At 41.1% G+C, this 24371-nt stretch overlaps 1 long non-coding RNA gene across 2 annotated transcripts in view; it reads right to left on the bottom strand.

The window, feature by feature from the left end:
- Positions 1 to 23358, bottom strand: part of LOC127390975 (uncharacterized) — a 36416-nt gene extending 13058 nt beyond the window's left edge. Inside the window, exons 1-2 of one of the 2 annotated variants that reach the window (XR_007890978.1) lie at positions 23252 to 23358; positions 11175 to 11312 (exon numbers count right to left, since the gene is read on the bottom strand). This is a non-coding gene — a long non-coding RNA (uncharacterized LOC127390975). The remainder of the gene's footprint in view (positions 1 to 11174; positions 11313 to 23251) is intronic. The other variant, XR_007890979.1, reaches the window with a different exon arrangement.
- Positions 23359 to 24371: the final 1013 nt, after the last annotated feature.

Genomic DNA, 24371 nt, shown 5'->3' with positions numbered 1-24371 from the left:
GCAGTTCTGCTGCCAAATGTGGCCTAATTTATATATAGCAGCCTATTTAATAGTTTACAGTCATCCTTGCAAAGCAAGCATGGAAGCAGACCACATAGGAATATGAAAATGTTTCCTGATTTGCTACATAAAACGTTATTTGTTTTTCAAATCCTTGTCTAATGTTCAGGAACATTCAATAGAAATGAAACTGCAAACTAGATGGTTCAAATATGGAGCTGCTATAAGGTATGGAATCACTGCAGTGCTCAAAGCTGGATTGCAACATCAGAGAAAAGGCTACGTGTTACCTGCTATTGCTCTTTCTGTCTCTCTTTTCCTATTAATGGCAAAAATGCTAAAATCAGTCAAAGGAAAAAAACCCCACAAGCTCAGTGTCTAGAAACATCATGCTTTCCTCTATTATTCCTAAAGGATCCCTTTACCAGTGAACCTCAGCACATACCAACAAATATTTCAAGTGGAACAAATTCATTAACTTGTAAACACTACTTAACTAGCTGAAAGCCAGCGACAGAAAACTAGACTGTTAAATCAACTTCAAGCAGGCAGTGCATTTCATGTGTTAATACTTGCCATCTGCTCACGTCGTATTTTTTACCACAGGAAAAAAAAAAAAAAAAAAGTGACTGCTGAGTAAAGATACTTAAAAAAAAAGAAAAACAGGAGAAAGCTGGTCTCACTTTGCCATAAACTATGTAATTTTTTTTACACATGTACACACACTCTTTGTCTCTCTACTAAAACCAGAAAAACCTATGTAAAATAGTCTTTTTAGCTCTTGCTGCTTTTTAGCAACTACACTAGGAAATCTTAAAGAAAAAAGAAAGTGCCCGTGCATGTTTGGTACTCCAGACAGCAAGAAATTTGCCTCGGGGAGAAACACTTGGTAAGAGGTGGGGGAAGGGTACTACGCTGGTAACCAGAGTGGGTAAGAGAACCAACGCATCACCGTGTGCGTTTGTGTTGGAGGCTCTGGAAAAAAAATGCTAGTCCTACGGCTCCTAGAGGCCCCAGCACAACAAAGCACCTTTCCTGCAACACCACCATTACATCACACACAAAACTGCCTGCAAGCCACAGAAAATGGCCCAGCCAGGAAGGGATGGATACCAGCAGAGGGAACATTTCTCCACTTGGTGAAATACACACTTTTTAAACTTAAAAAAAAAAAAATAAAAAAAAATCAGTTCTTAAAAAAAATTCCTAACTTCTTACCCCCTTGAAAACTAAAGGTGATCAACATTATGCTCCAATAGTTGGGTCTGTGACCTAGAGAATGTCAAGACATGAGGGTAAGCTTTGTTTTAGTTTTGGCTAAAATGGTATTTCATTCGGTATTCAGTGTTTTTCTAGTAATAATCCTAAAGAGCACTCAAGCATTTCAGTAATGCAGTTGAACAGGCATTTGCTATAGTTCCAGGTCACTAAGGAATACATATTTCTGAAGTTATGTGCTATGAAGTTCTGCTTAGCTGTTGCTAAGACAAAAAAATAAAAATCCACCAGATCTGCATATGTGCCTTTAACAAGTGTCATGCTTTAAATGTGTTCTTATAAAGAGAGCATCCAATGGACCACTTTGATGGGCGACATCTACAATTAGTATGGAGATACACTGAGCAAGAGGTCCTGATCTAGATGGGCAAATTCCAAATCAAGTTTCTTTACAGAAGCTGTCAGGGAAAGAAGCCCACGTGGTGATGGTGCATGAGGTGGAAAACTATCCACTGGAAGGTGGACAGACCCTTTTCAGAAAAGTCACTGCACAGTAACTGTGCACAAATGCTGCCTCCAGTGTATGCCCCAGTTGTAATGATAAAGTCAACGCGTGAATTTGAAATTGTGAATTCTGGCTAAAGAACTATGTCATCCATTTCCTATTACTAGGTTATATAACTAATTTATCTTCATAAAACTACACCACAGTGTATTAGCTGCTGGGGTCCTACTCCCAATGATTGGAAATAGTAAAATTAAACATAAAAAATACTGTGGTTGTAACCAAAATAGCCAATGTCAGCATATGTCATACCCAAGTGAAAAAAGGACACTAACAGGATACATTTATGCCACAAATACTTGAACACAAGGCATTCTTTATAGTGAAAAAACCCTCATCTGGTCCCAGATCCTTCATACTTAAAACTCATGCCTTTTTATTTCCATCCCAGATCTTTCACCAGATCTTTCCTCTCCACAAAGGAACCCAGGTGTTTCTTGAATTCACTTAGCATTTCCAACACTTCACTCCTCACATTAATGAAACACATATGTTTAAGTATTACTGTCCTCAGTTCCTTCCTTACTGCCCTCTTCCTGAGACTTGAATTCATTTGCGAGTAGATTTCTCTGTACTTAAAAAAGTTGCACAGATTTTATTAATGTCTTTCACAATTTTGAAGACAACTGTGAAACTGCTTATTTACTTGCAACAGTTTTGATGCTAGGAAGCAAAGATGTGCGTTTCTCTTGTCACATTAAAGTTCCTATTGTCGAAAGTATATTGGACCAAAATTACCCCTTTTACAGCTACCCATGTAAGAGCTACTTCAAGAATGAATGTGGCAGACTGCATACATTAAACTGAATGCTCAAAGAGTAACAGCTTGCATGAAGACAGCTGTGGTGATTTTCAACCCCTGTTGGCTCCTCTGCCTCTTCTCTAATGCAGGAGCAGCTAAACTGCCCCAGTTAAAGGCACAGTATATGCAGGAAAATGAAACTTTGGTTTCACTTCAACATACCAGCAAAAGATCCAGCCACTGTGTCTTCTCTACAAGAGCGTGCCACCCACTTCATCTATTTGACTTCTAGTTATTAGTTTTTTTCTCATTATTGTCCTGACAGGTATTTATTCTAAATACATTTAGCAGTTACACATGCTACTAGATGACATGCAAAAGGTCCCAAACAAAATCTAAGTGGAGGAATTGTGAACAACCACCAAGAGGAGAGCAGTCATCAGGAAAATGAGCCACAGAGAAGGTCAGTTGGATCCCCCAGGAGACTTCCATATTTAACAGGCTCACACAGAAAAGGCAGAGGCACTGCAAAGGAGTTGATAAAATATTTTTTAAAAGCGGTGGGTGTCCCAGGTAGGAACATCTATGAGGCAGCACAAAGAGATGGAGGAAAGAGCAGAGGAAGGGGGCAGTTAATTGGATATGTGTGCGAAGCTGGGGGAGGGCAGACAGGAAGGCAGCAATAAACTCCATAAGCAGAGGGTGGGGAAGAAAAGAACAGTTTCCCACAAGGAGAACAAACAATTTAGTAACAGCAATGTAGCCTTTAGCAGCACTGTGGTCATTTGTAAAAAGGGAGAGAAGAAAAATCTTCTCCAGAATCTGACCTCTCACCTTATTTCTCACCTTGTATGCAAAATACCTCAAGTAAAAGCGAAAGCTAAGATTCAGACTAATTTCACAAACAACACAATTTTTTAATCACTTTGTATATGAGTTGATAGCTAAATACATACTTAGGTCAACTTTCTTTGAAAGTATTAACAGGATGAAGATCTTCATTCCCCAGACAGCCTTTGTATTTCATTCATCTTAATCTATGTACTTCCAGAAGAAGTCAACCTGATTTACAGTAAGAGTGATTTATATGAGTTGCTCCTTTCTGAGTATCACTTTAGGATACTGTGAAAATCCACAAGCTACAATGTGCTCCATATTATAAAAGCCAAATCAGAACAAACATTCCTTTCCAAAATTCCCTCATTCCTACTTCATCCACATTTTAACAGAAATTATTCTGTGTGGAATAACTGGAGTATTTTTCTATTTAACCTTTTACCAGCCCATAGCATCTTCTTGGTCTTGTACCAGTTTCTCCAATTATAAAATGGATTCTTTGTTCACCTACTCTTCTTAGTCCTTTAAAAAAGGACTTCAGGTGAAGAGCTGAAGCATCACAATAGCTCAGCAAACAAGTTTCATACAGAGCGAGTTGTCTACTCAGGGCTCTGTAGACACTTCAGTGTGGTGCCAAGCTACACTGCAGATGTATGGCACATCCATAATAAAGTAATTTTATTCCTGTGTGCCTCCAATTCCTATCAACAAGATACTGCATGTGTTTCCTTTTGCCCATTTGTCTGGTGTGTTTACCCAGAAAGCAGTTTGTGCCTGGAACTACTGTCAATCGTGTCCTTCAAGATTTAGCACCCTGCTCTCACTTAAGCCATCTAACCCCCACTTTAAATTGTGAATCCTTATTATTCTTAAGTAAAATGTTTGTAAACAGAAAACCATTTTAAAGGTCAACATTTTTGTGTGCAGAATTAAAAATAGGAACAAATTAAACACAGACATTTTTGCTTTTGTCACACTGAGACCACAATTTCTACAGACATTCCTCTAATGAGACACCATTACAAAAGTATATATTACATGGTTACAGAAATAAATGGAGGAACATACCATGCAGTGGAGGCAATAATCCACAGAAATATGGTAAAACAAAGTTCCCAACAAGCTCACCACAACTATGGCTGGCAAAAACATAGTTTCTCAATGTATTACAATCCATGTGAAATGTTTAAAACTAACATCATGTAGTCTGCAGGGTGTTTCTGCAACTCAGCTAGAACTTAAAATGTAGCTGGTATAGCATAAACTGAGAAAAACAGTATAACCAAAGGAACCCTGAAACAGGGAAAAGAGTTGACTTTTTTTAGTAAGAGAATTCTACTATTTTGGTAAATGTGGTTCATTTCTCTGAAAATCAGATGTATAAATTTGTTAACACCTGTAACAAAGAAACTGGGGCATTGTGAGAAAAATCCACACAAGTAATTCTGCTAAGAAAGGGACCCAACAGCACCTTTCACAACGTGCTGCCCTAGGGCACTTAAGCTAGAGACACAGCAGCCAAGTTTTAGCTTTTATTATTTTACTGCTTTTGTTTTTTTAAGAATCGACAGCAACACAGCACAGGTTTATGAATAGGAACCACGAACCACTGGGATTGTGAACCCTAAGTATTTTACACACATTGTTTTGTAACAATAAGTGCACACAATCCTGTTTAACAATGGATAAAATGTCACAGAGCCTTATATAGAAGACAAATTCAAATATGAACAGTAAATCTGATACAACTGAAGACCTTCTATATTGCCCCCAAACACAGTGCAGAGCTGCAACCTGTAACATGCAAATGTTTAAATCAATAGTGACAGCAGTAGCCACTACTTGCTGCATTCCTTACAGGAGCAGCCAAAAGGAGTGTAAGAAAAGGGGAGGGTGAAGAGACATTTACTGCTTATTTCACTGGCGCCAGCCTGTTAACTAATTTCACTTTAACTCTGCACAGGGCAATGCTGTGTAAAACATCTCTGAGGCAAGATTTTTTTCCTTGCCTTTCAAGAACGAGCATTTTAGCCTAGTAAACCGTGTTCTGCAGAATATATTTAAAGCTCAACAATACTAACCAATAGAGTCACTGAAATTGAACTGCGGAGGAGGAGCTCTTTACATGCAGAGGCTGGGTTTCTGTTTTCTGGCACAGATTATACCAGCATCCAGAAAGGCACTGTTTTACAAATCTTTACATATGCAGCCAGAAGCTTTTGTCAGCGAAATGCAAGTATAGCTTAAAAACAATTTCTATGATTAATGAAGGTGGCTTTTTGACAAATCAAGTTTTTCTTAGCTGTTTTTATTCATCCGTTTGATCACAGTGATGGAATTTTGCAGCAGGCATTGGCTCTGTCTCTTTCAAAACATAAAAGGCCTAATCCCTTCCCATTACAGAACAGGAAGTCAGAAGCCAATCTTAGCATTGATATAAAAAAAACCAAAGAATCTGGATTGTTATTTTAACTTCGTTGTTGCACATAAGCTAGAGATCTTTTTTTCCACTACCATTTCAGCATGATGGCTCAATTAAAAGCTGAAGTCTCCCGTAAGTGGTACCTGTTTAGGACAAGAGACCCTTTGCACCAACTGCTCTCTAAAGAGCAGCAATTACACTGCAGTTTGCCTCCATCACTATGTATTTAACTCAGAACATGTGCTGCACAAATCCTTATTTATGTGCCATTGTACTGCCATGTTTTGGACAGTCTAACAATTGCATTTCTAGTTTAAAGACTTTTTACAGTACTTCTAGATGCACTGAAAAAAAATTGGCTCAAGAGGGAACAGGCAGTATTTTGTATTTTGACTTCTATTCCTGCATACATGAAAACTACACACTATTATTGTCAATAATGTTGTATGTGTGCCTGCTGGATCCCACCAGCCCAAACTCCCACTTCTCCCCCAGCCTTCCCCAGTGTTCTCAATACACAGGTGTGTCTATGCCTATTCCCACGTGCAACATTCAAGCCCCCAGCACTCTCATCTGCTCCTCCAAACCAGAAGCACCACTTGATGTCCAAGCACAGTGTTGCCACCTCTCTCAAGCTCTTCTGCTCTACACCAGACTCAGCAAACTCGTAAGAAACTCTTGCTTCAACTTTGAGAATTGTGCAGGCTCCCTCAAAAAAACAGGTGAATGAGGGCTAAAGCCATGGGTAGCTGAAATTTCACTTCTGGACCTACTGCATCCCCTCACATGAATCTTCCCATTTTTAAGTATTATCTTTCTCTACAAAGAACCAGTGTAACCAATCTGGGGCTCCTGAATCTGTTAATGAATTAGTCCAAATCAGAATGAAACTGGATGAACTTCTAGCATAGTTGCAGATTAAATAAACTGAACACAGCACCAAAGTTTTTAACAGAAAATGTTTAAGTGCGTGTCAGATTTTTTTATTTTCTCCAATATTAAAAAGTGGTTGGTAGTATTCAGCACTTGAAAATTACTGAGTTTTAAATATGAACATAGTACACCCCCAGTTTTGAAATACACTGCTCTATTTTCTCTCTGCTCATCTTTCCCATCTGCTACATTTTAGTAATAATTTAACAAATATTTTTCTTCAAGGCTGTCAGAAAAATCTCACAGCATTTTGGAAACACTAAATATTATCTTGTGAGGTAAACTAGGACACAAAGAAGTAGCATGACATATATGTGATCACACGTTGTGAGTGGCAAAGCCAACATAAGAGAAAAGCCAATATGTGCTTTGGAGTCTTCAAGAAAAGAAATGGGTAATACATAGCAAATAGTGATGCTGAAACTGACATTAAATTACATTTGAAGGTTCATATGCAAAAGTTAAAAAAAAAAAAGCAAATTCTCAATACAGGAAAGATTTCTTATTCCAATTATTTTTGTTAAGATCTAAGAAAATTCAAACCCAGCTAGCAAAACCTTAACTCTACATAGCTCCTTCTGAGCTCTTCTCTCGCAGAGAATTAACTTACTAACAACCTGTCGAGACTGCAGCCAGACTGCACTTGACACTGTACCCCGGTAACCACTGAAAAGAACGGTTAAGTACAAGTGCCTTTCCTAGATACTTAAGTCAATATAACTCATCCATAACTTTTGCTCATTACTGAGCTCCAATGAACCAATGAAGTAACACACAGAATGCTTTGTATCACATCAATTGCCCAGTGCAATTTGTCAGAATGTACCCCAGGTGTCAGGAAAAACCATTAGCCAGCACTTTAGCCAAGACAAGACAGCAAACTCCACCTCAGATAAGCAGCTGCTGTTCTAGATATTACCATATTAGTAAAAGGAAAAAGACAATAAAAAGCCTTTGGAAAAAAAATCTAATGAACACGCAGCTTTTTCTTCATACGACTGACAAGATTTTTTGGAGGTTAGGATTTTATAAGCCTTTCCCTGCAACTATACAAGGATTAAAATTTACTCTAAAAATATATATATATTTTTTCAATATTCTCAGCCAATGACATTGAAAAAAAATTTCTGGCTTTAAGAAAATGCCAGATAGCACAAGATGCATGACAAAACAGCAAGAGTTGCTGACATTTGGTTTTCTTCCATTGGAAAATATACTAGTAGGGATTTTTTAAAACTCCACATGCTGAAGTTTTCTAAAATAGGTTTTCTGTCCTTACTCTAAGATTGCTGAACCCCATTCAGCCATGGCACAGATAACATCTTCGGATAAAAGATTCGAAATCATAGTTTCTCCCATACAAAGTTCAAGCTTTTCTTCCACAGAGCTTGCAGACTTCACAAGAGAAAGTTATTTCCTCTGTTCTGTTCCCTCAGGAGGTGTTACATTCTTACAAGCTGTCAGACTTAGTCAGTTATATTTGTAATTTATATTTAGTATAAGGTTGTTTCTTTTCAGACCACCTCTAGATATTCCCAATACAAAAAGTGAATTCTGATTACTCACTTTTCTCCCACAGATTAGACACCTTTCCCAGTGCTACTGTGTACTGCAAGTCTATATGAAACAACTTTCTGAATACCCAAAAAACACTGCCAAAAATACAAAAGATAAACCCTACAGGATTTTGCTGCACTTTGAAATATAATTGTAAACTAATGAAATTATTTTTCCCTTAAGTTTAAAATAGCAGTGTGTTTAACTAGAAGAGGAAAAAACTTAGCTGAAATACATGTACAAGGACACACTCAGAGAGAGAGGAACTCTCAAACTTTTTACCCAGTCCCATCAAGGCTAAGGAGAAAAGATACATAATTTCAATGCTATCATTTCAGAACAAATTAAACTCAAGTACAAAAATGGTCAGGACAGTCATAACTTTCAAACAGCAAAAGATGCAAAAAGGCTATCTCTGCAATGACATCCTCCATAACAGGAGAAAAAGGATGGACAGCTAGAATGAAACAGATTTGGAGAGTACAGAAACTTGGATAGTTGGTAAGGATCTTATAGGGTTTCAAGTCAAACCAAACAGAATGTTGCTGTTGAACTTCAAACTCCATTCAGGTACTTAAACAATTCAATCCTTTCCTGCACACTTCTACTTTAAGTTAATAATCCCTTACCAGCACAATGCATTCTCATTCAGAGCCAGAATTTACAGTGAGAACCACAGCATAAAAGTTATTAGCAAGCAGCTGTACTGCATCAATCAAGGGTCCATGCAGCCTAATAATCCCTGTTAAGTGGTCATCAGTTGAAGGGATTGCCTAGGCAAAGGTTTGAAGGGTAAATATACAAACCTACTTCCCAGTCTTTAAGAATTTGTGGCTGAAGGCCAGATGTTTTGGTTTAACATCCATTGCTGGATTTCCCCCCCCCCCCATGAATGTATCTAATTACTTTGGGAATACATAACATTCTGTGGACATAAATTCTATAGTATATTAATACATCATTTAAAGTAAGTACATCCCTTTGTGTACTTTGAACCTGCCTGCTGATAATTTCATTGGATGGCGCTAGTTCTTGAATTATGGGAGGGAGTGAATGATCATTTTCTATTCATCCACTCCACATATAGATGAATTCACAAATCTCTATCCTGTTCTGTCCTCCCTTCAGCCTTTGTCTTTGTCTATTTAGAAATTATTGTGAGATAACTTTTCTTATCTGTGCTCATCCTTGTTACCTGTCTCACCAAGCTTTCTAGATGTACTATTTTTGGGAGACACAATGGAAGGGATAAGATCAGTACAGTAGGAAGCTACACTGTCCTCTATTTTTCTCTTTTGTTCACTAATACTATAATTCTAAATACCTGCAACATGAATACATGATTATGCAGCATTTCAAAATTTTTCTTTGTAATTACAAGGAAAAAAAAAATGAAAATCCTATGCTGTCTTCAAGCAGAACTCGAGCCAGCTTCTGAATAAATAGTTGACCTTTTCCACATTCTTACTATTATACAACATTATTTGTATAGGCAGACCGACCTTGCAAAACTTCCAGTTTTGATATATTTTCCAGATATCTGGGTATCTGCTGCAGTTTTACCATGTTTGGAAAGTTTCAGGGAACAAAATCAAGCCAATTCAGATAATGAAATTAAGGAAAAGTATGTGTTGTTTAACTCTTTTGAAAAGCTCCAATGCCTTCCTAAACTCCAGCAGAGATTTTAAATTGTCAGTAAACTGCCCTCATATCAGGGATATATTTTCCCATTCTTATGAAAATATTACCAAATTTGGCCAAGTTACAACTCTTTACTGGGTCTATATAAACTGTGGTTTTCTAAAGATCCACTGAAGTTTGACAGCTGAAGATTAAATCAGTATGCACCACCTCCTGTCCATGCCTCAGTTACCCAGACTGAATATTCATGACTCTCTTTAAACACTTAAGGTCTGTCCTGTATCTGCTGAAATGGAACTGGATTTTTCCTGCAACGGAAGCTCCCAGATGTTGCTACGATATCAGACAAAAATTTGAAGTGGTTCAGCTGTACATACATAATCACCAATACCTGTGTATTTTTGCCTACCCAGTATTATGCAGACTGGCACAGAAGCCCCATCAGGACACATAATGGCAGAAGTACAGAAGGGACAAAAGAAAGCAGGGAGGTAGCTGAGATTAGAACAAAGACCCTGATGGAGATATGCCGAGACTGAGAACATGGTAGATTCACATGACATGTAGAGGGAAGAACAGAAAGGATAAGTTCAGAAAAGGCTGATTGGAGATTGAGATGAATTGCTGGGGAAACAACAGATTTAGAGAATGACCTGGGAGTTTAGAGAAGGAAAACACAGTGTAAAGGTAAGTAGTATGAAGACATAATTGGAAAAGAACAGAGACAGACAGGATGAAGAGTACGTAAAGCTTCCTTAAGTCCATATCAGATCTCATCCCTGACTCCCAACTTTCTTCTTCTATCAGCAAGTATCACTAAAATTCACTGAAAGAGTTCTCATCCCCTCCAGTGCTCATCCATGGATGACCCTACGAATTTCAACATAACTGACATAAACACAAAGACTAAATGGAAAGAGCAAGCTATGATTATGTCTCTCACTGCAAGATGATGTATAACAAGCACCCTATTTGCATATACACACACAGAGAAAATCCTTTCATTCAGGAGCAAAATGTAGAACTCCTCAAAAATTACTGCTGGAACTATTAAAGCCTAAGCACTAACTAAAAAAAAAAAATTATTGAAAAAAAATTTTTAAACAGAAGAAAAACTTCCTTTACAGAAGCAAACTGTAGCTAGTTCTTTTAAGCCACTTAAAAGTAATAATTAAATATGCTGTAAGGCCACATGTGATACGGAAAGGGTATTTAACACCACTTTCCCATCTGCTCAAAGAAACTTTAAGAATACTCACGTTTTAAATGACAAGATAGCTGCACAATGAAATAATTTGCAAATAGTATTCAGAAAACTGCCATGGCTCATCTCTGCTTCAAGCACTTGTTCTTCTAGGAAGGAGTGAGTATTGATGTGCAACCATTTTAGCAAATGCCTATGGAGAGAAGAAAAACACCTAGTGAAAATGAAAATTAAAAGCACGTGTGCTAGGTTTCAACATTATCCTAGCTAGAGATTAGAAGTCAAAGAAAAAGCTGTGACAAGATTTCAGAGTGAACTATTGCTAGCATATATATCCAAGGGGCACATACTCATAAGTAGACTGCAGATGTTTACAGCCATAAGAAGGCTAATGGCTTGGCTAGGCTAATTTTTGACCTTACCTAAGGGCAGAGTTTTGCTCCTTTCTCAGCATAAACAGTATGTAAGCACTTGCATAGTGTGCAGTGGTCTGGCAACATTTCAGCAGTGAGGTGAAAAGCTCTTCAGAACCCACAAAGACACTGCTACCACTGTGACTGAAGTGGTAGGAGTAAGGAAACGGCAATGGAAAAGACAACAACAGGTGATTTTAGCTAAAAAAGATCAGGAGTTTTGATATTCTCCATTACTGATTAATCATAGAAAGCCAGGTTGGAAGCGGCCTCAAGGATCATCTGGTCCAACCTTTCTAGGTACTACTATAGTTTGTATGAGATGGCTCAGCACCCTGTCAAGCTGAGACTTCAAACTGTCCAATGTGGAAGGGAACTACCACCTCCCTTGAGAAACTATTCCAATGTTTGATTGTCCTCATGGTGAAAAATTTACCTCTTGTGTCAAATCGGAATCTCCCCGGGATCAACTTGTACCCATCATCCCTTGTCTTTTCCATGTGACTCCTTGTAAATAGGGAGTCTCCAACTTCTTGGTAGCCACCCTGTAAATACTGGAACATTGTAATAAGGTCTCCCCTGAGCCTTCTTTTCTCAAGGCTGAACAAACCCAGTTTTCTCAGCCTCTCCTCATATGGCAGGTCCTCCAGTCCTCTGGTCATCCTTGTGGCCCTTCTCTGCACCCTCTCCAGCCTGTCCCATCCTTTTTGTGGAGCAGGGACCAAAACTGAACACGGTACTCCAGGTGTGGTCTGACAAGCGCTGAGTAGAGTGGGATGATGACTTCTTGATCTCTGCTGGTGATGCCCTTGTTGATGCAGCCCAGCATCACCACTGCAGTGCACTGTTCACTCATGTTAAGCCTGTTATCCACCAAGATCCCAGGTTTCTTTCCACAGGGCTGCTCTCCAGCCAGGTGGATCCCAGTCTGAACTGCACTCCTCGGTTATGTGTTCCCAGGTGCAAGACTTTACACTTCTCCCTTTTCAATTTCATATGGTTCCTGCTAGCCCACTCCTCCAGCCTGTCTAGATCAACCTGGAGGCTGGCTCTTCCTTCTGGTGTGTCAACCTCTCCACTCATCTTGGGGAATTTTTATTACCAGAATGAGAACATGCAGATCAAGTGTTTTTATAATCCTGTAAGTGTTCTATAATAGGAGATCAAATAGACATAGCAAAATTGTAGTAGCTTTCTATTGTAAACAAACCAACAGTATCTCCTGTATTACTGGTCTCAGTACTACACCCACTAAATATATACATATGGACACCTTCCTCAGCAGTGACATAGCAGTCCACACAGACACACTCTGTTATCTTTACAGTGTACTTTATAACCAACAGAAAGTGAGCACAGACACACTGGCAGGATCCCTGTGAATGGAATCAGACATATTTTCTAACTTTAAATAAAATACAGAATACATAATGAAGGAGCCAAAGCTGAAGAATTCCAGGTTTCTTCTATTGAATTATTCTGGGTCAATGATAAGCAAAAAAACCCCTCCTCTATCATAAAGCACATGTGCAAAACAGATTGGTGATCTGTCTGAGCTGACATTCCCATTCAGGTAAACTACATCAGAGAAAAATTGAGCCTGGACTTTCCAAAAAACAGTTTGCTAATGTTGGTCTCAGGAAGGACTAGGGAAAAGCCACTCTTACAGCTAAATAGTAGATAACTACTGTAAATATAAACACAGCTTGGGACATAGCCAGAAAGAGGGAGATGTTGCACAGATCCAATACAAAAAATGTCAACACAAGGTCAGAGCAGACACGGACAAATCTAAACCATCTTTCTTTCAGGGTAGAAATAAACCAACGCAAGACAGGAGAGCTGATTTTCCAGCAAGCAGCCTGGGATGAAAGGAAATTATATGCAAATATGATTCAAGAAGAGTCATTCTGCAGCAGTCTGCAGAGCCACAGCGACAGAGGAGTTCAAGAGGAGTCAGCACATGACAAAGGAAATGATTCTCTTGGTACAGCAACCTCTCACAAGCCATAGAAAGCAGAACTGATCTGAAGCCCCACATTACAAAACAAGATTTATTTCCCCTCATGCCATGTATTTTACCTTATCTTACTGAAGTTTTAGCCGAGCACTCAGCACAAGCACCAGAGCACAGCAGCCCATAGCAAAAAACCTGTCTTCCTCTTACTAGTTTTTACTATGCTAATTGGAGGAGGGGGCAAGGAGGGAAGGTTTGATTCAGCTTTGTCTTCTAATTGAAGCCAGCAAGACTAATCTCAAGGAAGTAGCAAACCAACAGCACCGAAGTCAGCTAGGAGACAGCACAACCAGAGGAGGAATGATGAATTAGAACACAAACCAGGAATGGCACACTGCGTGTAGGGCAGCAAGACCTGATCCTTGCATACAGTGCAGTTTAAGCTGTTCCAGTTAAATGAGCACAGGTTCTTCTTATTTGGTACTTTAAAAAAAAAGCAACCAAGATTTATTTGTTTTCAGGAAAAGAAAACAAAATTACCTGGAGCCAGAAGTCAAAGATACTGTGCAAATCCTATTTGTCTCAGATGGTTGTGGGTTTTTTTTGTTTTGTTTTAATTATCTCTATATATTATTTTTCAGTCTTTAATCTCGCATGTTAATACAGAGTAACATAAAAGGATCACCAAGTAAAAGTAACCACTGTGAAATGAACAGCTTGGTGGTGAGAAAAGAGAAAACTGAGGTCTTCCTCTCTTTTCCCGAGTGATGAAACCAGGTTTCACACTTAAGGACCTCGGGGAGGAGGTTCCCAAACTAAGTCCATGAGACAAAGATAAGCAGTTAGCAGCTGGGCTGTGGAACCATAATATAGTAATATTTACAAACATACTCCCCCGAGGCAAGATCCACAAGAAGGTTCAATGGCTTGAGAACAACTAACCGGTGGTTTTATAAACAGCTGAATATGCTGGAGGATCAACACACATATTAAAAAAAAAAAAAAAGAAAGAGTATCAAGGAGTATCAAGCATAAGCAGAAACTCTGTGTCTATCCATACATCTCTTCAAGGATTAGCCAAAAAAATTGAAGTAGTTTATTCTCACATGTAACTAAACCAACTGTGCATCTCTGAACAGAAATATTTTCGAACGTGCTTTGATATAAAAGAAGCAGAAAGAACCGTGTCTACAAAGGTAACTAACAATGACCCATGAAAACAATATTAAAAAAGCATATACAAAAGTATGGTTATTGCAATGAATTTTTTTTTGCTTTTGTGTCACTGGTTCAAATTATAGCTCAGTTAAAATTCACAAATTGATAATTATACTTGAGAGGCTCTGAAGCCACTTAAAATATATTAATTTACTTTACTGAAGTCAATGGATTAAGGAAGACATCACAACAGTTAAATAACTGGCACTAAAATTCTTCTAGCACAATCTTTTTATTGCAAGTTGCTCCTCCCATGGCAAGCATGAGGCATGCTCAACTCTATTTGCACTGTCATTGTCACTTACCTCCTGTACCAAGTGTCCATTTTAAGCGCTGTGCTGTGCCTAGCCAGGTACAACAATGTGACAACTGGAAATAGCATTTTGTCTTCCTAGCACTGAGCATACAGCTTCTTCCTCGTTGCAATATTCAAACATATGCATCAAGAGTACTGGGTAAGGGAAAAGCAGCAGCACACTCAAAGAAGAAAAGCCAAATTCCTCTATGCAAATACTTCACTGAATGCCCAATTGAAAAAAAAAAATCAACAAGATTCTCCTTGCCTTTTGTTGGCATAGACAAAAGACCAAATTATTGCCAGGCACAGAAGCTGGAATCAGTTCAAATACTACATTAGATTTATTAGATTCCCAGATACCACTTGATGTGCTGCTGAAAGGAATCTTACATTGTAGGTACTGCACAGAAAGGCACAGAATCAGCACACTGGCTGCAGTGCTTTGATATTCCCAGATAAGGTAAATAATCTGCATACTAGGGAACTATTCACAGCCTGCAGGTTGTGGAAAAATGTTTTCAGGGGCAACGCAAAGACAGAGTATTGAAACTAGGTTAGTGTTTTTTGTATAAAAGGTTGACAAGAGAAGAAGTCACAAAGGAGGTTTAAAAGCTCACTGGACCCATTTGAACAAACTAACCATCTTCCCCATATTAGAGCCAAAAATGTAAGCTGCATGCTTGATTCATAGGAAAAAGCACGAGGTACATACAAAATCTTAGCATAAGCTCCCAAACAGAAGAATTGAGTGAATGGACTTAATAGTAAATCAGACAGAATATGATCAGCAGTGAAGAGCTATTGATTCAAATGTCGTATCACTGAAGCAATCATCACCTTTCAGGAATGAATTCAAAGAATTTTTGGCCCAAGAAACCAATCTTTTGTTTTCTACATTTTGCACACACTTAATGTGCTGTACTAGAGACTATAAAGCTGACAACTGAAAGCCAAGATATATAAAAAAATAGACTGCATGCTCCGAGTTTCACATGCTTCTTTACAGCTATTTTTATCAAAAGCTGAATGGAAAAAGAACCGCTTAAACAGCCACTAACACTGAACTATTCTTACAAGGCAGCGATTTCTCCTTTTAAGAACCCATGAGATTTTCATGAGCCAAGCTGCAGTTTCTTTCCACTCTATGTCACTTCCTTCTGGAAGCAATGATGCGCCCTTTCCATAAGCAAGACATGCCAACAACAAAACCAGAAACCTCTGATAGAAGTCAATAAAGGATTAATAACTGGCTATATTGCTGACTGATTTACCTAGAACAAGGAGGATGGCATCACTTTTCTTGAGCAGTATTCAAATCCAAGATGGAAGGAAGATTTGTCCCATAACAAAATAATAATTAGTTAGCTGATTATATTTTGCATAAACTGTGTTAAACATGTTAATCTGAGTTTTCAATGAGTTCTTGCAGACCAAAACAGGCTGCTTTGGGACCACCTATGACTTCTGAGTTCTTCCCTTAAGAGTAAGCACACCATTTCTCCAAACAACACTGGGATACATGAACAGAAAGGTGGAAAGATGCTTCAAAAGCAATACTGGCATATGTTTTGTTAACAGAAGATAATGTGCACAAAGGCCAGCACACCAAGGTCTTTCATTTGCACTAAAGCTTGTAACAATAAAGGAAATGGGTTTTCAGCTGCTTAAGAAACACTGGCCACATTATTTTCTTATCTGCTTCACTTTATCCTGTCCCTTTCCATTCATCTATACAGTTCCTAAGAATCATCCAACAAAATAGCTCATAAGCAACAAGTCCCAGAGGAAAGGTTGGCTGGTCACTTCGTGCCATTAGATGTGCATTCAATACCATCAGCAACCGTTGTATTTGCCAGTGACACATGCATTACACAAGATGGTTGAAGACACAAGAAAAACGCTGTGGTAAGTGCTAATAGAAGACAAGATGGTCTGTGTATCAGTTATCATGAGAGAAACTTCCTCTAAAAATTTGGTCCATGTTACCTGAACTAGCACTCAGGAAGGGTTAAAATGCAGCATCAGTTCCTCTCCCTAATTTTACCTTTCTCCCCCCCTCCCCCCCAAGAAAGGAAAGTTGACTGCAAAAATCACATTCATTAGTCTTACATGAGCACCATAACCCAAATAGCCTTCAGACAGCACCACTCTGTGCAGAAAGCCTGAGGTAAGCTAAATAGTAACACATACCTCTTGCTCTAAATGGTTTATCCCAAGCAATTAGGCACCAAGAGCAGTGAGGATAATTGGCATGCTACAAATGCTGCACAGTATATCAGTCACAACCCCACCATTAATTAGTCCTCCCTGCTCAGTTCTTCCACCCGTATCAACTTCTCTCTCGGATTCTGACTGCAGGCTCTAAGCAGCCACGACGAGCTCGCTGCATTTGTACAGCACCTGGCACAGGTGGCCTTAATTAGCAGCCGGTGCCCATGAACGTTACGGGAACACACATCACCAGCGTCTGCATCAGCCCGTCCAGCGCCCCCGTCTCAAAACGAGCTGTTGTAGCACCGGAGCAGCCTTCTAGGAAGGCTTCACACCACGGCGAAGGGGACGGAAGGGACCGCGGCCCCCCCCGGTCCCACCTCGGGCCGGGCGGGCAGACCCGCGCGCCCCAGCGCCACCTGGCGGGCGCCCGCAGCCCTGCCCGCCGTGCCGCGCTCCAAGATGGCGGCCCCGCGCCCCCCGCCCGCCCGGCCCCCGCCGAACCCCCCCCCCCCAGCCTCCTCAACAGCTCTGCAGCCGCCTCTGCCGCTTCTTGCACCCGCAGGAGGGAGAAAAACAGCCACACAGGCCAGGTGGGGGCCTCTGGCGGGCAGCACACACGCTGTGCCTTCCCTCTTCTGCCATCCCACTGGGGAACCCACGCGGAGCTGCGGAGAGTTGGGGCCAATTCCTGCTCCAAAAGCGACAAACGCAAGGGCACAGAATTCAGTGTATCGAGACATGTAAAATTCTGAGGCCCTGGGAGGGGCTTTCCACCCCTGCACCAAGAGGTGACCTGTATGACAGGAGGATGTCCCCAGCATCTGCCTCCACGCCCGTTTCAGGTTCTAGATCTCACAATGAGTTTTCTGCCCGTGGCTTCTAAACCTACAATATCAGCGCATATTTCAGCAAGTTTCCTCGACAAGCATCTCGCTCAAGTTTTGAAGCAGAAAGCTTGGATGTAACACAAAGTCTGATTTATGAAAGTCAATTTGAAGTTACAGCCCATGATATTCACTTAATGGTTAAAGCCCGTAAAACCACTGATCGTTAGCAAATACCTAAAAGACAAAACAAACCCCAAACCCACCACTTTGACTATTCTGAAGCAAAGGAAAAAAAAGGAAGAGCTGCTCAGAAGGGCAGTTTTGGACAGGACTGAAATGTTTTTCCCATACTGGAAAAGGAGCCTGTTTTCAGAGCTCCAGAAAAACTCAACAGCTACAAGAGTGTCAACCTAAAGCCAAGAGCCCAGGAACACCCACCTCTGCTGAGAACAAAAGCTGATAGACTCTCACTCTTAACTGAAGTTTAGAATTAATTCACAAAACAACAGTGTGCTATTCTAGGTCTGCAATCATGCAACGACTGGGGACTCAGTTCCTACTCACTTCCAGTACAGTGATTCAAAACCTAAAAGATTTATGCTATCACGAAGAGGAAAGTAAGAACAACAAACAAGTCTCAAGAACATGGAATAAATGGTGGCTGTTTCCACAAGGGCAAACATGTGTGTTTACATATAGGGCATAACGTGGGCTGAGGATAAATACCTATTTCAGTAGAAGGCAGATGGGAGCTCAGGTCCTGTTCTGAGTATGAGGAACGTGACCCAACTTAGTCCAAAGGCTCTGCAACTATGTTAGAGCGGCACTTAAGAGTGGTATGTATTATCTCAGAGAAATTGTCAGCAGCTGGCATCTTCATTCACTTAGTGACCACACCTCTCAGCCTACTAATGCTATTTCCTAAGATGCTTGTGCTTCACCAACTCTGTGTGAAGTTGCCATCGTGGCATAAACTATCACACTATATTCACATTGTAATTTCACTTATACCAGATTAAAAACCTACCCACAAAGGTTTCACTGCCTCTTTTTTGTGTACATATCTGAGCAGAAGAAACCTTAAATTACTCCACAGGTTTATCAGGAAGGGTCCATAGATGCTGTAAATCAATGCATGGATTTCAGTCTTGCTAACATGAGTTTACATCTCCTAACAATCTGTTCCATGTCTGTCTGAGATAAAGATTTCTGTGTTGAAAAGCTGTTTTCCTTCTGCTGCTCCTTTGCATGCTTAAATAAAGGAGCAGAATTTCCACATCTAATTTCTCCTCAGAAAGAAGAGCACTATTCCTCCCCACTGCACGCTGGGTAACTCTGGAAAGATCACTGCTTAGCAACAGAAAAATGCATTCTTTTCAAATAGGAAAGAGTTCCCAGTGATTAGATGTTACTATAATAAATGTAATATGTTAAAAACTGGAAAGCATTGAGTCTGATTTCTTCAAGCCTTCATAAGGCAGAGCAACATAATTGCTAGCTTTTTCATTTCATGTATTTTACAGCAGAGCAATCCCAGTGGGTGGTGCAAGCATCAGATGGCCTACAGAACAATTCTATCAAACTCCAGAAGCTTCTTGGCAAGTCTGTGCACACTCAGCTTTATGGACTAGAAACCACTAAGGTAGCTCCATGTTCAGGACTAGCACAGTTGGCTTAAAGAGATAAATCCAAAACTGATACCAAACTTCCAGCTTTGAAAAGGCTGTTCAGTGGTGGCAATCAATGAATGCATGACTGTAAAGCAGGTGTAAATTCCACTAGTTTGTTGTATTTATAATTAAGATCTGAAATAACCCCTACTGACCACATTGAAGTTATAATGAAAATACGGAGTGACAAGTGTTTCTTAGTTAAGACTGTAATTTGACAATCACTTTATAATTACACAAGCTGGCACTGGCTATAAAAGTAGTCTTTTCCATCACTCACTTAAGCCCCTAAGGCCAATCCTTTGCATGTGAGAGGACAGACATTCCCGATGGAATTAATCAGGAAACTTTTCTGGATTAAAAACTAATGGTTAATTTCTTTGCCATATCTTTTTAGCTCAGATCAGTTCTTCAACTCAATGCATTAGCCAAGTGAAGGCTGGCACTGACAAAGGCAGCAAGAAGAAGAGACACGTTGGATCTTTCACTAGCAGTGTTAACCTACCATGAAACCTTAGCCAAAGGCACAACAGTACCACTTTAATGTTCCCATATTGTTGATTCTCCTGCTTATTTATGGAAAGAAAACAGAAAAAAATTAAAACCATGCCTTCATTTTGTAACTTAAAGGGAGAAAATAGGCAGTTTAGCTTTGAGCTTTCCTTTCAGACTCTTTAATGTAGTCTATACTGCACCCATAGTAATATCCCTTTTTCACCACTTCCCTTTAAATATCTCTGTTTCTTGACAACAATCTCCTCCCTCTTTAATTCAAGCTCAAGATAAGATAAGCTTTTGTAACTCTCCCCACCACTCCTTTCATTTTGCTTTAGCATTGTGCTCCCATTCAACCTTAGAACAATTTACCTGCTTTTCCCAAGGATTTATTTTATTTTTTTTTAATACAAAGCTTGCTTCTTGATAAAAATATTTGGGTCAGGTGCTTTATGTCCTCAACTGTTCAGGCATGCAAGATACAAATATAGTGTTCTAACTTACCACACTTCATTAAAGAACATGAAAAAAAAAATAAATCAACAAATTTCCCAAAAAAGCCTTCTGCTTTCACTCAAAAAGTTAAGCTGGCTTTGCCAGAATTTGAAGTGCTCTCCTACTGTGCCATTAAGATGAAAAGGTAGCCATAGAAAACTTCAAAAATAGCCAAACCAGAAAACCACACAGCTCCTTATAACATTAGAGACTCCAGAAGGAACATTTCAATATTACTGAAAATTAACAGGTTCTTCAGTACAATGTCCTCCTATGCCACCTTCAGAATACTGAAAAAGGAAACCAAACAGTGAAAACAAGGGGAAACAATCACTGTATAAGGGGAAACAAAAAGAGAAGAATGGCAAGTGTATCTCAATAGTAAAACTAAAATCTTCCATGGCTGTTCACAGCACACATTGAAATTAGGCAGAACAATATTATGTCATGCAGGATATGCTTGAAAACTTTCACTTAGCAAAATCTTCTCCTGGACTATACAAATATCTTCCTTTTGCATTCATCATTGTCATAGCCTCATTTGCTACAACTACTACACAAAATAAAAATTATAATGAAAATTGGGAGTTATATGTTAGAGTAAATGGTTATTGCTAAATACAAAATTTTCAAAATGCAAAACACTAAGGCAGCTCTTTTTGGAAAGGAACTGTAAGCCCACGTTCTGATTTCAACAGAACTGATATGTGACAGCACTGAGCTAGCAAGGCAAGGCCCACAGGAAGAGACACTTTAGAAGATGCTTCCACAAAAGCTGTGAGTAATCCCCAAGAAGGAAAATACCTAAATTACATTGCTGCTTTAAGTAAGCTACCAATATCTGCAAGAATCAAGAGAGACCAGTATTAAAACAAGCATTTAATTTCAGGTGAAGATGCCTGAAGGAAACAGAATGACTTGCAAGTAACAGAGAACACGTTGTTGCTGTTTTCCTTTCAAGAACTAACAGGCTTGGCACTCAGTTACAAAAATACACGTTCTGCCATATAACACTGTACAGGCAAATTGTTTTATCCATTGGCAGGTCTTCATTTCTTATTTAACACGCGTAGCATGTGGTAATACCACTAGAATCCTGCTGACATGAACTAGTATTTTAATGAAACTTATTCCCTACAAAGAAGCTTACTTTCCAATGTCATCTTAATCAAGCTTGAAAGCTCATTTTCACAACTGTTAATAGATGTGTAGATGACTAATAACGTTGATCTTAATCCAGAAGTAAGACAAAAGCTGTCAGTGGTTTAACCACAGGAAAATTATGTGGGTATCGTGGACTAAGCACTATATCATCTCCTTGAAAATGCTGAACAGAAAACCAAAACAAAGGTCCCAAGTTTTTGATGTAAGTGGTCTGACTTATTGCAAATCATGGATGACCCCACATGGAGAGATGAAATTGTCAGAGTGATGATGTAAAGGGAGAGGCACAGGCAAAACATTATCTTAATAGTGAAACTGAACAAGAGTTTTCTCCAAGAAAAAAACAAATCACATAAACATTTTACTGCCAAAATTAAGGAAAAGGGTGAGGGGAAGCTATTATAAAGACTGATTTAGAAGTGTCTTTTAACCTGAGAAAATTTTAAAGTCTTTGCCCAATGAGAACGTTACTCACTTTACCACCAGGCTCAAGCGGCGTAACAGCTGCCTACAGGTCCGAAAGGAGGATACTTCCCAGCGCTCTCTACTTCTGTTTTTGTAGCCTCCCTCTCTTTTTTTTGGGGGGTAGGTGGAGGAGTGTCTTAGCCTACAAAGTGCAACTTCAGAACCTCCCTCCTTGCCCTCAGGGATCTAAAGCGTCCTCTAGCCGCTACCAGGATGGTGACAGTGCTCTCTCCAAGACAACCACTGTCACCCTCCGGATTAAGCTAAACAACCAAACTCGGGTAACTAACCGCACCTGAGATTCCCCAACTAAGCATCACTTAATCGCATCAGTGCTCTGAGCCTGACCTTACCGTCACCAGTAGCCTTGTGTTCCACAAAAACAAGAGTAGCAGCCACAGCCACGGTCATTTAAGAAAAAAAGCGCATCGAAACACTTATTCAGCAGAGCAGCAGCCCAACTTTACCCAACGCTGCATCCCAGGCAGAGGAGACCTGAAGACAAGCCCCCTCCTCAGCCAGAGGGAATGCAAACCCCCCGCTGGCTCCAAAAACACGGCAAACACCACGAGCAGTGGGAGAGGGGCGCGAGGGAGCTCCTCACACCCCCCGAGGGGGCTGGGGAAGAGGGGCAGCAGCCCGGGCAGCTCTCGGCGGGGCGGGCCCCGGGGCAGCCGGCGCGGGGCGGAGGTTACTGCCCACAGCGACCCTGACCCGCCCGCTGCGAGCCCCCGGCCCGCTCCTCCCGTGCTGCCCCGCCGCCCCCTGCCTCAGGGAGCCCCGAGCCCCTGCCCGGAGCGAAGCCCGCCGGCCGCACCTGCAGCTTCCTCCCCTCCGCCGTTCCCTCAGACCCCGCAGCCCAGCCCGCCCCCGCGCCGGGGCAGCCCCTGCTCGGCGGCCCCTCCCTTGCGCCCACCTCCTCACCGGCCGACGGGTTCCAGCCGAGCTCCGCTCTCCTCAGCCGCCGCCGCCCCCCGCCCGGGGCTCCGGCGGCCTCTCCGGCCGCAGCACCCCCTCGGCCGCCCGGCGGAGCTCATGGCAGCCGCCGCTCCGCCCCGCCCCGCCCCAGCCCGCACCGCCCGCCGCGGGCCGCGCGCGCCCTCTGGCGAGGAGGGGCGGGAGCAGCAACGGCCGCGGCGCGAGGCTGCGGGGCGGGGGGGGAACCCGGCCCCGGGGGCCACCGCAACCCACCGCAACCCACCCAACCGCTCCCGGTGCCGCCGCCCCGCAGGCACGGCCCCCGCCCCCCACAGCGTCCTGCCCGGTCCTGCAGCCCGAGGGCAGGGGCTGAGCCCCTCCCCGGGCAGGTGCGCTGCACTCGGCCTCCGGTTTTTAATTCAAGGCAGCTTGGAGGTGCTCAGAATTTCGCTCTGCCCTGTTTGCAAGGTGCTTGAGTGACTCGAGGTTGGGGCCGTCCAATTTTACACTAGGCAGGGTGGAACTCCGGCAAAAAGGACGGAGCTGTGGGAGACTCCGTGTGGGAGCCTTGCAGTTAGGGAGGCTCCTTCACCAGAAGATGCTCCTCCTTGCATTAGTCTCTTTCACTGAGCAGTTAAAATTGCAGGCTCTGCAGGGCTGGGCAGGGCCTTGCTATCCATTTGCAGAGCTCACAGCTCATCCCTGTTCTCTGCTCAAGCCCCTCAGGTACCACTTATGCTGTAGACCCCGAGGGTTTGTAGTCTGTAGCTTTGAAATAAGTGTTTCTATCAGGGAAAGATGCACCAGATAAAACTTCTGTGAGATTTGTAAGTGTACTTGTGAAGCTTTAACAGATCAGAATCAAATACTCCAAACATCTTCTGTATCACAGATTAACTGTTGCAAAACTAAGCTAGCTCTCACAGGAGGAGGAGCATGAAGAGTTAAATATTAAGAAACACAAGGAGACAGGGGTGCTCTAAAAGTGTAACATCAACTTAGATTCCTCCTGATTATTCCATATAGACTATGCCATTCATGTGAGCATGAATTATTTACTGTAGACGAATCCACTCAAGAGAAAACAGTTCTAAGGAGAAGAGATCATGTACCTTATT

Source organism: Apus apus, chromosome 15 (assembly GCF_020740795.1).
Source record: "Apus apus isolate bApuApu2 chromosome 15, bApuApu2.pri.cur, whole genome shotgun sequence".
NCBI classification, from domain to species: domain Eukaryota; kingdom Metazoa; phylum Chordata; class Aves; order Apodiformes; family Apodidae; genus Apus; species Apus apus.
Note: the sequence above shows the minus strand (reverse complement) of the source record. Positions and strands in the feature narration are given on the sequence as shown.